At 42.8% G+C, this 12,607-nt stretch overlaps 1 long non-coding RNA gene across 20 annotated transcripts; it reads left to right on the top strand.

The window, feature by feature from the left end:
- The first annotated feature begins 5,708 nt into the window (after positions 1-5,708).
- Positions 5,709-10,878, top strand: LOC119291486. 20 transcript variants are annotated; one of them, XR_005142462.1, is made up of 9 exons: positions 5,715-6,512; positions 6,723-6,874; positions 7,011-7,122; positions 7,300-7,400; positions 7,883-7,956; positions 8,578-8,941; positions 9,590-9,853; positions 10,327-10,423; positions 10,502-10,878. It is a non-coding gene; the product is annotated as an uncharacterized LOC119291486 (long non-coding RNA). The 20 variants fall into 20 exon arrangements; XR_005142456.1 differs by having other exon boundaries at positions 5,716-6,512; positions 7,300-7,956; positions 8,578-8,699; positions 8,885-8,941; XR_005142461.1 differs by having other exon boundaries at positions 5,710-6,512; positions 7,883-8,941.
- Positions 10,879-12,607: the final 1,729 nt, after the last annotated feature.

Below are 12,607 nucleotides of genomic sequence, written 5' to 3'. Positions count from 1 at the left end.
TTACGCTTTCTGTACTCAGTGTGTGTATTTCATTTCATCATGATGACTATGTTGTTACTCTATTTTGCTTATACCTGAGTACTTATTCTGCTGCAAGTAGTTCTTCGCTTAGGAATTTCCTCACCTTAAAATTCCTCATTGAAGATTTCTTAAAAATCGCCTATTCACCCCCTCTAATCGACTTAACGCACTTTCAATTGGTATCAGAGCAAGGTACTCCCTTGTTCTGTGTGATTTTGGTTTAACCGCCTGGAATTTTAGTTATGTCGACTGCAGGTATGATCAAGGTCTCGGCTGGGTGTCCTACCTTTGACGGGACAGACTACCCCTACTGGAAGAACAAGATGCGTATGCATCTTGAGGCAATTGATAACAATCTCTGGTACGTTGCGGAAAATGGCGTTCCCTCAGTCACTCCTTCTCTGAATGCTACCGATGTGAAGAGATTCAAGCAACTCGATTCTCAAGCGAAGAAAATCATATGTGGCCATTTGAGCAAAGGTCAGTATGACAGAGTGAGTGCATTGGAAACTGCTAAGCTGATTTGGGACAGGCTGTCCAAGGTCAACGAAGGAGTCTCAACTCAATGTGACTCCCGAGTTGATGTTCTTCGCAATCTCTTCAACCGCTTCAAAAGACTCGACAACAAAAATGTTCAGCAAACCTTCGATCTCCTCGCTGACATCTCAAATGAGCTTCAAGCACTTTGTGCCACTGATATCACCGATCATGAGGTGGTGAAGAAATTGCTGAGATCACTTGACACCTCATTTGATACCCTCGCACTGATGATTAAAGAATGAGCTGATTACAAGTCACTTGATCCCGCTGATATCCTCGAGAGGCTAAATACTCATGAGTTCCAGCTTGCTTAAAAGAGAGATCTATATGGATCGAGCTATGGAAGATCACGTGCACTGAAGGCCAAGGCAGTATCTAAGTCCAAAGCAGAGGATTCTGGTAGCAGCCTTGGTGATCCTGAAGAACTGAGCCAGGAGCTAGCTATGCTCGTGAGGAAATTCCAGAAGTTCTCTCGCCGTGGCCGTTTTGGAAAGTCTTCAAGAAATGATGATTCCTCATCCCGTGATTACAAGTAGAGAACTTGCCACAAATGCAAGAAACCTGGTCACTGCATGTCTGATTGTCCTCTGTGGGAAAAGGAATCAAAGAAGAAGAAGTACAAAGATGATGACTCTGATGATTCAAAGACGAAAAAGAAATCCTCAAAGTCTTCATCATCAAAATCCTCAAAGTCTTCATCTCACAAGAAGAGAAGCTCCAAGAAGGCTCGGGCATTCATTGGCAAGGAAATGGACTCTAAAGCGGAATCTGAGGATAATGTGGAAGAGGAGGGATCTGAGCAATCTGACTCTGGTGTGGCTAGCCTAGCCCTCGCTACTGCATACGTCAGCAAGTCCATCTTCAACGCTGAAGAAAATGACTTCTCCGACTCTGCTGACAAGGGCAACGATGACTATGCTCCCACCTATTGCTTCATGGCAAAAGGTGCCAAGGTACTCAAGCACTCCCCCTCTGACTCTAGTGAGGATGAATCTGATGACAATCTTAAGCCTAGCTATTCAAAACTTGCTAAAATTGCTGTTAAACAACAGAATGATTTAGAAAATATTCAAAATAAACTAGACAGAAGCGATGACCTGTTGGGTGAGGAATTGAATCGAACTAAGACTCTGACAGATAATCTTCAGAGACTTCAAAATCAGTTTGACAACCTTCAAAATCATCATAACATTCTCTTAAGTGATCACGAGACGCTTTCTTATGAATTTCTTCAGAGAAAGTAAGATCTTGAGACGTTAAAAGTGAGTTATGAAGATCTTCAGAAGGAAAATGATTCATTGCTTGCTCAACAGATCAGTTCCGCTCAGGAAGAATTTGTTCCACCATGTCTTAAATGCATTGAGTGTGAATCTACTAATTCATCACCTGAATGTTCAAATGCTTCTATTGCTGCAAATTCTTTAACTATCTCTGTGGTCACAAATTCCTCATCTGAGGATACCACATGTATCACTGACGATAATGCAGGGCTGAAGGAATTGTATGTGACAGGCATTTACAAAAGCCTCAAAGGGCATCAGACTCTTTGTGATGTGCTTAAAAAGCAGATCTTGAACAAGAACCCTGGGAAAGAGGGTATTGCCTTTGAGAGGAAACTCAATGCTGATGGAACGTACTGAAAACCTAAGCAGTACCCCAAAACCTCATGGGTTGCTGCAAAAGGACCTCCTGTAGATCCACACAATTTATCTGGATTTATCTCTGATTCTTCATATTCCTGTGATGAGTCATTTGACTCCAATTATAAGCTGTTCAAGAATTGGAATGGTGAAGTATTTGCTCGATATGTTGGAACTAACTATAGGAACGGTCCCCCTATGAAGAAAATCTGGGTTCCTAAACGTTGCCTTGAAAATCTTCAGGTGAATGTCATCATGACACCATCCATGAAGAATAGGAACCCCAAATCAAATTCTTCATATGGACCAAACTCTTCATATGGATCCAAGTCCTCATATGGACAAAATTCTTCATGAGGATCAAATTCCTCACATGGATCAAAATCCTCATATGATTATCATCGTGCTAACACTTCTCTTTCGCAGGGAAAGTCTAAGGGCTATGACTATGTGCATTATTCTTCAAATCATTATGTTCATAAGTCCTCGAAGAATCTCTCTGCTTATTTATATGCTTACCCTAACCACTCTACTGTGAAACGAAGTGCACTGGCTTCTATGCCATCATTTTCTTATGGAGCTCGCAGAATGATGAACTCTTTGCCACCCCTCCAGATGTGGGTGGTGAAGAAAAAGAACTAATCTCTTATGCAGGGTCAGGTCTCCAGACGAACTTGATCGTCTGAAGAATTTGCTGGAGACCTGAATGTTCTTGAAAGGACGCAAGCTAATCATGAAGAAATGAATCATTCATTTCTCATGTCCTCATATTGCTATATTTGTTACTGTTGATGAAATTGATATCATATTCTTCACTAATGAAGTATATGGGTTCATAAGTTGCACTAATTCATCTGCAGGATGAACAACCCAAAGCTACTGAGTGGGTCCTCGACAGTGGATGTACAAATCACATGATTGGTAACAGAAGCTTGCTGATGGACACTGGTTTGTCACCATCTCATCTGAAGCATATCACCTACGCTGACAAAGGCAAAAGCAAGGTATTGGGTCTAGGTAAGGTTGCAATCTCAAAGAATAAACACATGGACAAAGTCATTCTTGTTGAGTCCTTAGGATTCAATCTTATGTCAGTATCAATGCTTTGTGATCTTGATATGGTTGTTGTCTTCGACAAATTTCGTTGCCTTGTGCTAATGGAATCTGACAACTCCAAAGTCTTCGAAGGCTTTAGGAAAGGAGACTTGTATATTGTTGACTTCTCTACAGGACCACATCCTGCCACATGTCTACTCGCAAAAGCTTCAGAATGCTGGTTATGGCATCAACGACTTGGTCATGCTGGGATGAGAAACTTGCATACACTCGTGAAGAAGAAGCATGTCATTGGCATCGAGGGTGTCAAATTCCTCAAAGATCATCTTTGTGGGGCTTGTGAGTCTGGAAAGATCACCAGAGCCAAGCATCCCGCGAATACTATCATGACCACCTCTCGTCCTTTTGAATTACTTCATATGGATCTATTTGGTCCTACTCATTATGCCACGTTCACTAGCTCTGCATCATTATATGGCTTTTGTCATAATTAATGACTATTCTCATTACACATGGGTGCATATCATCACTTACAAAAATGAAGTGCAGGAAGTCTTCAGACATTTTTCCTCAAGGGCTTCCACTGACTTTGGTGTGAAGATCAAGCATATCAGGAGTGATAACAGAACCGAGTTCAAGAACACTGGCCTTGATGAATATCTCAATATGCTTGGTATTACTCACGAATTATCTGCTCCTTATACTCCTTAGCAGAATGGCGTCGTGGAGCGCAAGAACATGACTCTTGTTGAGATGGCCCGCACTATGCTTGATGAGTACAAGACAACTGAGCGCTTCTGGCCTGAAGCAATTGATACTGCGTGCCACATCATCAACAGGGTATATCTTCACAAATTCTTCAAAAAGACCTCATATGAACTCCTCACTGACAAGAAACCCAATGTAAGTTATTTCAAATTCTTCGGTGCTAAATGCTGGATTAGAGATCCTCACCATCACTCTAAATTTGCACCGAGAGCACATGAGGGTTCTATGCTTGGTTACGGAAAGGACTCGCACACCTACAGAGTCTTCAACACCTTTCACCACAAGGTTGTTGGAATTGTAGATGTGCGGTTCGATGAAACTAATAGCTCGCAAAGAGAGCACCTAGCTCCTGTGCTAGATGAAATGTCACCTGAGGAATCCATCAAGTTCAAAGCTAATGAGGATGTCATCCCTACCGAAGAAATTATTGAAAGAAGACATTCCTGATCGTGAGGAAAATCATGTTGGTACTGCTGAAGAAACTGGTCCTGAAGAAACTGCTGAGCCTAAGCACAGTCGTCAAGTCGCACATCCTCGCATTGCAAATGAAGTGCAAATCAAGAAGATCATCGATGGCATCAAAGCACCAGGTCCCCTCACTCGCTCAAAAGCTTCACATTTATCTAACTGTTGTGGGCATTTTGCTTTTATCTCTATCACAGAGCCCACTAAAGTAGATGAAGCATTCATGGAATCTGAGTGGATTCAAGCCATGCAAGATGAATTGCATCAATTCGAGCTCAACAATGTGTGGGAGCTTGTCAAGCGACTAGACCCTCGCAAGCACAACATCATCGGCACCAAATGGATCTACCGCAACAAACAAGATGAAAATGGCCTCATGGTGAGGAATAAGACTCATCTTGTAGCTCAAGGCTACACACAGGTTGAAGAAATTGATTTCGATGAAACTTGTGCACCTGTTGCTAGACTTGAGGCTATTCGCATATTGCTTGCCTATGCTAACCATCATAATATCATCTTACAAAAAATGGATGTGAAAAGTGCATTCCTCAATGGTAAGCTTGAGGAAGAAGTATATGTTGCTCAACCACCAGGTTTTGAGGAACCAAAATTTCCATATCACGTCTACAAACTCAACAAGGCTGACGGTGTCCTGGACTAGGGGGTACTCACCACGTCGTCCCCCGATCAGTTAGATTGGGCCGAGGACCCCCATGGCTGTATACTCATGGGCCAGTTCGGACAGTTGCCGCATACAAGGAAGATTCAACAAGACTTGGTGATCAAGACAAGAACTCCTCCCCCACCGGCGTATTCGGCTAGGACTCTTGTTACCCTAGGCCTATGGTATATTATATAAACCGAGGCCAGGCTAGTCGATAGATTATTACATTACTCATCATACCTCTAGGGTTTAGACCACAACATATGATCTCGAGGTAGATCAACTCTTGTAACCCCTATTTAAAACAAAAAAGAGGCTAGCCAACTCACCTCCAGGAGGCTCCCCCGATTTCAGCCTTCGTTGGTCGTTGGATCGTGCTCAATCTGATCTTTGACTTTGTTTGGGCCGTTAGATGCTCGTTGCTCTCGCTACTGGTTTTTACCGCGTGGTAACTTCACATGACCCATGACGGGTGGGCTCTTGTCCTGTGCCTGTTGGCTGGGTAAGCTGTTTCGAGGTGCGGGTGTGCCCTCTCCCCGCATCCCCGCACGCCGCATGCGCGTCGTGCCATTTGCGGGAGCGTGGGTAGCCATGCCCTCGAAAGCACCTTGGTCCAATCCCATCGCCCCGCATGCCACAACCCCTCCCTCCTCTTCGATCTCTCTCCCTCCTCAGCCGCCACAAACCCTAGCCCCCTTTCCTACGATCCAGCCGTCGCTACCCCTCCTCCATCCAACCTCCATCGTCAGCCGCCGCCGCCGCTACGGCTCCTCCGTCCACCGACTCCGTCCGTGCAGGTGGCCAGTTTCCTTCCGCCTCGACCTTCTCCACGGTCTCCCCAGTTCACCCCCCATCCCTTGCTGCCCGAGGTGCTCATCTTCCCAGGTCGTGAGGAAGCCGCGTGGGGATGGAATCACCACGTCGTGCCGCCGGGGGAAGCCTTGGATCCACGCAGGGGGCCTCCCCGGGGGCGCAGAGGAGGGGTTGTGGAGGCGTGAGGCCAGAAGGACCCCTCTTGCGTCGCTCGTCTCCACCTCATATCCGGCATCTTTGCTGCCGCCATAGATCGAGGAGGACGGCACGATGACGACCATGATGTATCGGACATCCCAGATTGACGATGCCATGGAAGCCATGAGAGCTGGCCAAGGAAGAGGGGGCAGTGTCGCAGGCCATGAAGGGCACGGCGGCTGCGGGCGGAAGCAGCATGGGTTGAAGGAGCGGCGGATGTGGGCGGGGTCAGAGGTTGGGGGAGACTCGTCGGCTGGGCGACAGCGAGCGCCGGTGAGTGCAAGCATGTGTTTCCAAAAGCGTCATCTCTTACAAGGCAGGCAAGGACGACGTCGTCGCCCTCGCAGGTCCTCCTCGCATCCCTTTTGCTCCCCCTCCCCTGCCTCCTCACATTGCCTTTGAGTTGGATGCAATGTAAGACAGCCCGCAGGCAAGCTCAAGCTGGAGGCGATGAAATCCCTCTCTTGTGCCAGAATCTAACTTTATATTTGTGCAGTGTTCTTTTGCTTCTATGTACTGTACCATGGTTGTGCTCTGACCTCCCATTTGTTTTGCAGGTTCTACGATCTGTCACATCTCTGTTCTCCTCGTTAAGGTTTTTGTGGGTGCTATCATGGTGCTTGGTCTGCTGATCATTTTAATGTTCTGAGAGGGGAGGCGGCCAATGACAGGGAGAAGGAGGAGGCTGTTGAGGAGTGCAAGCAGAAGGGTAAGATGTGTATTTTTTTTCATATTTTTACAGATGATCTTGACTGTTTTGCAACGTGTATTGCATTTCCAGGGATTATCCTCTTGCTTATTTAGTATTTCCTCTGTTCTCTGAAGATTAATTTTGGCCCATACAGTTTCCGGTGACTGGAAGTCTGAAACTGAAGACAGGGCATATTGTTTTGGTTATGAGTGGTTGGAAATATTGTGGCTTGATGTCCCTAGAGCAGTCAGACCCTTCCAAGATAGGTGAGCCTGATTTCTTCTGCAATTCTTCCACCACAGTACATGAAAAGGAATATGTTCTACCTATCGGCACCATTTCTTGTGGAGGATTGGTGCTTCCCCTTTATTTTGTCACACTTTGGTGTCCTTGAGTTCAGAATAGATTCACCTTTGTTCTGATTCTTCTTTATATATTCCCAGGTGTTAAAATCCTAGGTGCCAAGGGCATTGTGGTGGTGCAATCCATGTCTCCTGCGAGCGCTCGGCATGGCGTCCATAGCCCCAAAGAGCAAGGCTTCAAGGTTCTTTTCATTGAATGACTTGATTTGTTTCTCCTATGTTGTGCTCGATTACTAACTGAAACTGTAGCTCTGCTATGTATCAGGCTGGACAACAAGCTTCACTTGATGAAAGCATTTCCCTTCTAAAATAGAGTAATGCTGAGATTAATGCACAAGTTAGTCTTGATACTAAGGTGGTTATGGGATTGCTTGATCTATGCTAGGCCAATATGTCAGCCAACCACTTAAAAATAATCACTTGCATTTCTTCCTATGAACTCTGAAACCTGACGAGTGACGACGCATAAAAAATTAGCAATAGAAGGTGTCAGTGAACACGAGTACTCAGTCAAGAGCAATATAGCGGTAGATACTTTACAGTGTAATTTTATATAAGAATAAATAAATGGCACTTAAGTTGTTAAGAAATTGTTGTTGGAGTATTGTCTCACCCTTTATCTACTCTCTCGAAAACTGTGGATTGCTATGGGCTGGAGCTCCAGGGGAGGAGGGAGGTAAGCGTGGATGCAATGGATATTGTTCGGATAAAAAGTTGGGTGGAAACTGAGTAGTGACGGTGAGACTTATTCCATTTGTTTCTCCTTTGCCCTTTTAATCAAGAACAACGTTCAGAGCTTGCATGGTTGTCGAAATATAATTCTGTAAAAGAGAAATATTGATATCATGCAATGATCAATGCAGAGTAGGATAGTTATAGAGTTCTTCCTTAGTTTTCATTGAGCAAAGATTGGATCTGTGCGATTTGTTCTAATACCAAGTAAATCTTGGTCTGCATAGTTTTTTTCCTATATTCTTTTAAAAAAATTGGGACTTGATGTGAAAAAGGGTGTGTGTTGACATGCATGTAACCAAATCATGGATTAATGCGAGGTACTATATATACTTGCCTATCTCTCTGCAAAAGCTTATGGCCCTCTTTGATACGACTAGGAACATCAAAACCAAATGGGATTTATTTGAGTGTACTTCAGATGGCCATACTATAAGTGCACCATTACTAAATAGTATATGAATCTTCCTTGTATAATTAAGATGCACTTTCTACATAGCGCTTCTATATATTGATACTGTGTGATCACTTAACATAAATCTGGCTAGGCGATTTGCTCGCCTAACTCTCTGGTTGCATATAATCCGATCCTGATAGTGACATGATTTACTCTGTTTGATCAAACAGGTAGAAGCCAAAGCTGTTTTACGTGAATCTAATGACGTCCCCGCTGCTATAAGCTAGGAGTTTGATAAATTCAACATTGGCAATCTGGTCTTGTGCTCTTCGTCCAAAAGCATATTCTGATAGTGAGATTCTTATTGTGGATGTTTCAGCGTCAACCTGAATTTTGTTTAACCTACTACAGAAAGACCTTCTAGGGTGATTAGCTGCAGTACTGTGACAAATAATGAAAAAAACTCAGTGTCTTCTCATTTAATATTCTAGCTGCAACTACTTGACTACAAGTTTTATGTGGAATTTTTCTGTACAGCTTGCACAAACTCAGTGAGATCGGGAATCATCATCTCACATTTTTTTCTGTTGAAAGGTAGGTGTCATCTCCTACATTTTTTTCTCAGAATTAAGCATGTTTCTAAGCCTTGCTTGAAAGTTTCTCATTATTAACTTAACAACCAACCTGGACGGCAAAAATTTACTTCACTTGGTAACAGGGGTTGGACACCGAAAGCTTGCTATCTAATTTTCTTCTCTGTAGATGAAAACAAGTACGCCTATAGTTGGACACTGAAAGTTTGCCAAAATTATTTTTAGAGCTCTATAGTGTTTACGTTAATGTAAATCCTTGCTCATGTTACACCTTTCTTGTTCTTATGGAGAAAAAATTAGCATATTAACCATTTCTATACTTTTTTGTCCTTTTCTTTTAATACAGTAGTGTCCAGGCTTATGGATTCCTATATTTTTATTGTCAATCTAGCATACTTATGTCACTCCCCTCTTGTTTTAGCTGTTGATGGATGATTTTTGCCATTTATCTTTATTCCCATTTTATATATTGTGATTACTGCTTCATTATTTATCAACTGAGGCATGTTGTTGTGCACTTCTTACTAATGATGATCCTGGTGTTGTTTGTTTGAGAAAAGAAAGAGACAACTCGATGTGCATATTTATCCTTATATTGTTCAATTATAATGGGATGAAGTAACTTAATGACTGATAGTGTTGTTGGCAGTGATAGACAATAGGCAATTTACTAGAGCAGTTCAAGCAAGAATACTTCCAGAATACATCTTGTGATCTGTTGGTAACAACACCAAGTTTGCCAACTTGTTCAACCAAACAAAGTGTATAACATGCTTCATTTTTGCAAGTATAGAAGAAGGAAAAGAGAGCATTGGATTTTGAGTTAACGAAATATATTTGCAAAAAAGAGAGTTAATGAAATATTCTCAATCAAGAAAACTCAAGGTCGGTTCAGTCAACAGAAAAGAATAAGGTGAAACCTCTTGCGTTTTTCTATTAGCGCACACATGGCTCTAACATTCGATAGTTGATCTTTATTTATTCACTCAACGTTGTGTTAGCCATAGACCTCTCTCTCTCTCTCTCTCTCTAAAACCAGCTTCTCATGCAAGATCTTATCCTATGCCAAGTTATTCTGTGGGTATCGTTTTAAAATATTTATCTTTGTTTTCCGCTTAGCTACACCATCCTTGAGTGTTTTTTATGGAATCTAGAAAACAAAGTGCTTTGCTTCTTTCCTTAATTGGTTCATGGTTCCAGGTGTGCGTTGGACAGTGTCAATGAGGGTCCAGTTTCTCATTTTTCAGATTTTGTAGTAGCAGAGATGTGTAGATAACTGAACTGGTGTTTAGGCGTTTCAGTGCAGGACTGCTACTTGCTCGATTAGTTAGATGAACTGGTGTTTAGAGATTTCAGTGCAGAGTAATGTTTCAGTTTTGATTGCAGGGCTTCGAGATGCACCGTGAGGGCTGAAACGAGTCTTATACCGGGTCTTTCATGAATTTAGTTAGCCTAAATACTTCCAGAATCCCTCTTGCAATATGTAAGTCTGTTGGTAACAACACTAATTTTGCCAGTTTGTTCTGCCAAACAAAATGTGGAACATACTTCATTTTTGCAGGTAAAAGAAGGAAAATAGAACATTGGAGGAAAAGGCAGCAGAGTGGATTCTTTAAGCTTTCTCAAATGTTTGAACAAGGAAAAGATAGTTACAATCATTTTTCTCTCGCCTTGTTACATCTTGATGTTAATAGGCTTTGGAAGGTACTATGCACCCCGTTCAAGGTTTATAGAATTTGCACGATCCTATTACAGTTTGTTCTGATGACAGAATTGACTAGTTCTTCCTTGAGGAAATTAATATTTCAGCTGCTACTCCTTTGTGCATTGTTACATAGAGTTATAGTTGTGAAGATGTGTACGCATCAACATATAATTCCCACCATCCTATTACAGTTTGGTCTGACGACGAAATCGAGCAGCTCTTACTTGAGTAAATTGTACAGCTCTTCCTTGAGTAAATTAGTATTGCGGTTACTAAGCCTTTGTGCATTCTGATACAGCTCTACTGAAATACTACTTATGCACTTTAAACCCAGAGCTGACTTTACATCATTTTTGTTCTCATCCGTTCTCCCGAATTTTAGTCCGCTTCAGCAATGCTATGACCTGCCACTCCATGTATATATGAAAAACGACCGCAGGTTCGATGTTGTGATTTGGTCAATCCTTGGTGTTTTGATTACTACTGATCTCTCTGTTTGGCAACTGATGCCACCCGGAGGGTTGCCAGCCCTGAAAGGCAAGGAGTGTAAACCACGTATGAGTGTGGCTCAGAAAGCAAAATGTTTTGCAGCGAGTCAAGCGTAATATGATCAAAAGGAAATGGGGTCGATGCTAAAACTCAAACAGTTCCCTAGAGGGGGCCCCGGGTTGAAAGAGCTGATGCTTTCTTACTTCGTCTTAATATAGGGATTATAGCATTGGAATTATGGAATTTGAATGGATTGAGCACATCAAGATGAATATATTAGGGTGCCGTATTTCTTCTCATAGAAATACAAAAACGTATCACCCACTTCCTACAATCTGGTCTGAATCTTTGGGTAGGCTCCACTGGATCAACAACCCTAGATGCACGGAGTACAGTAGAATTCCCTCGTGCGGTCATTCGGGAAGTCCCATCGAGGACGACTCCCATACAATTCTTGCGAGAGCTAGCGTCTACGGGTAAAGTACTGCCTACCACCTATGTTCCGCCATCCATCAGAGCTCATGTACACCACTCCATCGGAGCTCATGGACGCTCCTTCATAAGAGGAGCTATCACCGGATCCATCTGAGTTGCTCTGAGTTTTCGTCAGAGCCACTGTCGGCGCTTCCATCAAAACTGATATCCACAGGCTCAGTTCGAGATCCCCTCATGCTCAACCATCGCACTGACCTACGACACCATCGATTCTCAATCAAAACAATGGCAGCTTATAAATAACCATAAATTTACTTCCATATGAGTGCATCCTAAACAGAAAGGATCGCAACACCGGATCTATAATGCCTAGAAAAAGAGCCAAAAGGGGTGGGAATCGCCACAAAAGAGAGGGAAGATGCAGAATCGAGATAGATAGAAAGTAAATCCATGCATGCAGACAAATTTGAAATCAAAAGAGGTAAGAAATCGCACCGGTCGCGGCTGACGAAACGCCTCTGTCACCCAGCTGAGGAACCGAGAAAGAAAGGAAGGGGATAGATAGTCTTCGCTGGCTCCGCCCCCTGCCGCTTCATATTCAGCTCCTCACGGGTCACAGACATCACTCAACGTGGGCTGGGCTAAATAATATATGGGCTATTCTAATACCTCCTGATCCCTATATCTCCCTATATGCACAACAAAGACATGTTTTTTCTTAGGTTTCTTATCTTTTCCCCTCTTTTTTTGCAGGAAATATATGCATGGCCAGGTTTCTCATCATGATAACCATGTTTTCAAACTTGCTAAAAAATACAATCATGCCAACTTTACTCTCTCATTATAGTGGCCATATTTTCAAACTGAACATATCCATATTATGCAAAATTTCCCTTTTCCCAGACTATTATTTAACAACGTAATAAACATGTTTACAAAATAGCATGATTTAGTTGAAGGTTCTTGCAGCATGAAACTATTTTCATCGACAACATGTCTTCAGCAGGTCTCTGCGCCATTTGGCGCAGCGGGTCAACT

Source organism: Triticum dicoccoides, chromosome 4B (assembly GCF_002162155.2).
Source record: "Triticum dicoccoides isolate Atlit2015 ecotype Zavitan chromosome 4B, WEW_v2.0, whole genome shotgun sequence".
NCBI classification, from domain to species: domain Eukaryota; kingdom Viridiplantae; phylum Streptophyta; class Magnoliopsida; order Poales; family Poaceae; genus Triticum; species Triticum dicoccoides.
This window is presented reverse-complemented; position numbering and strand designations above follow the sequence as displayed.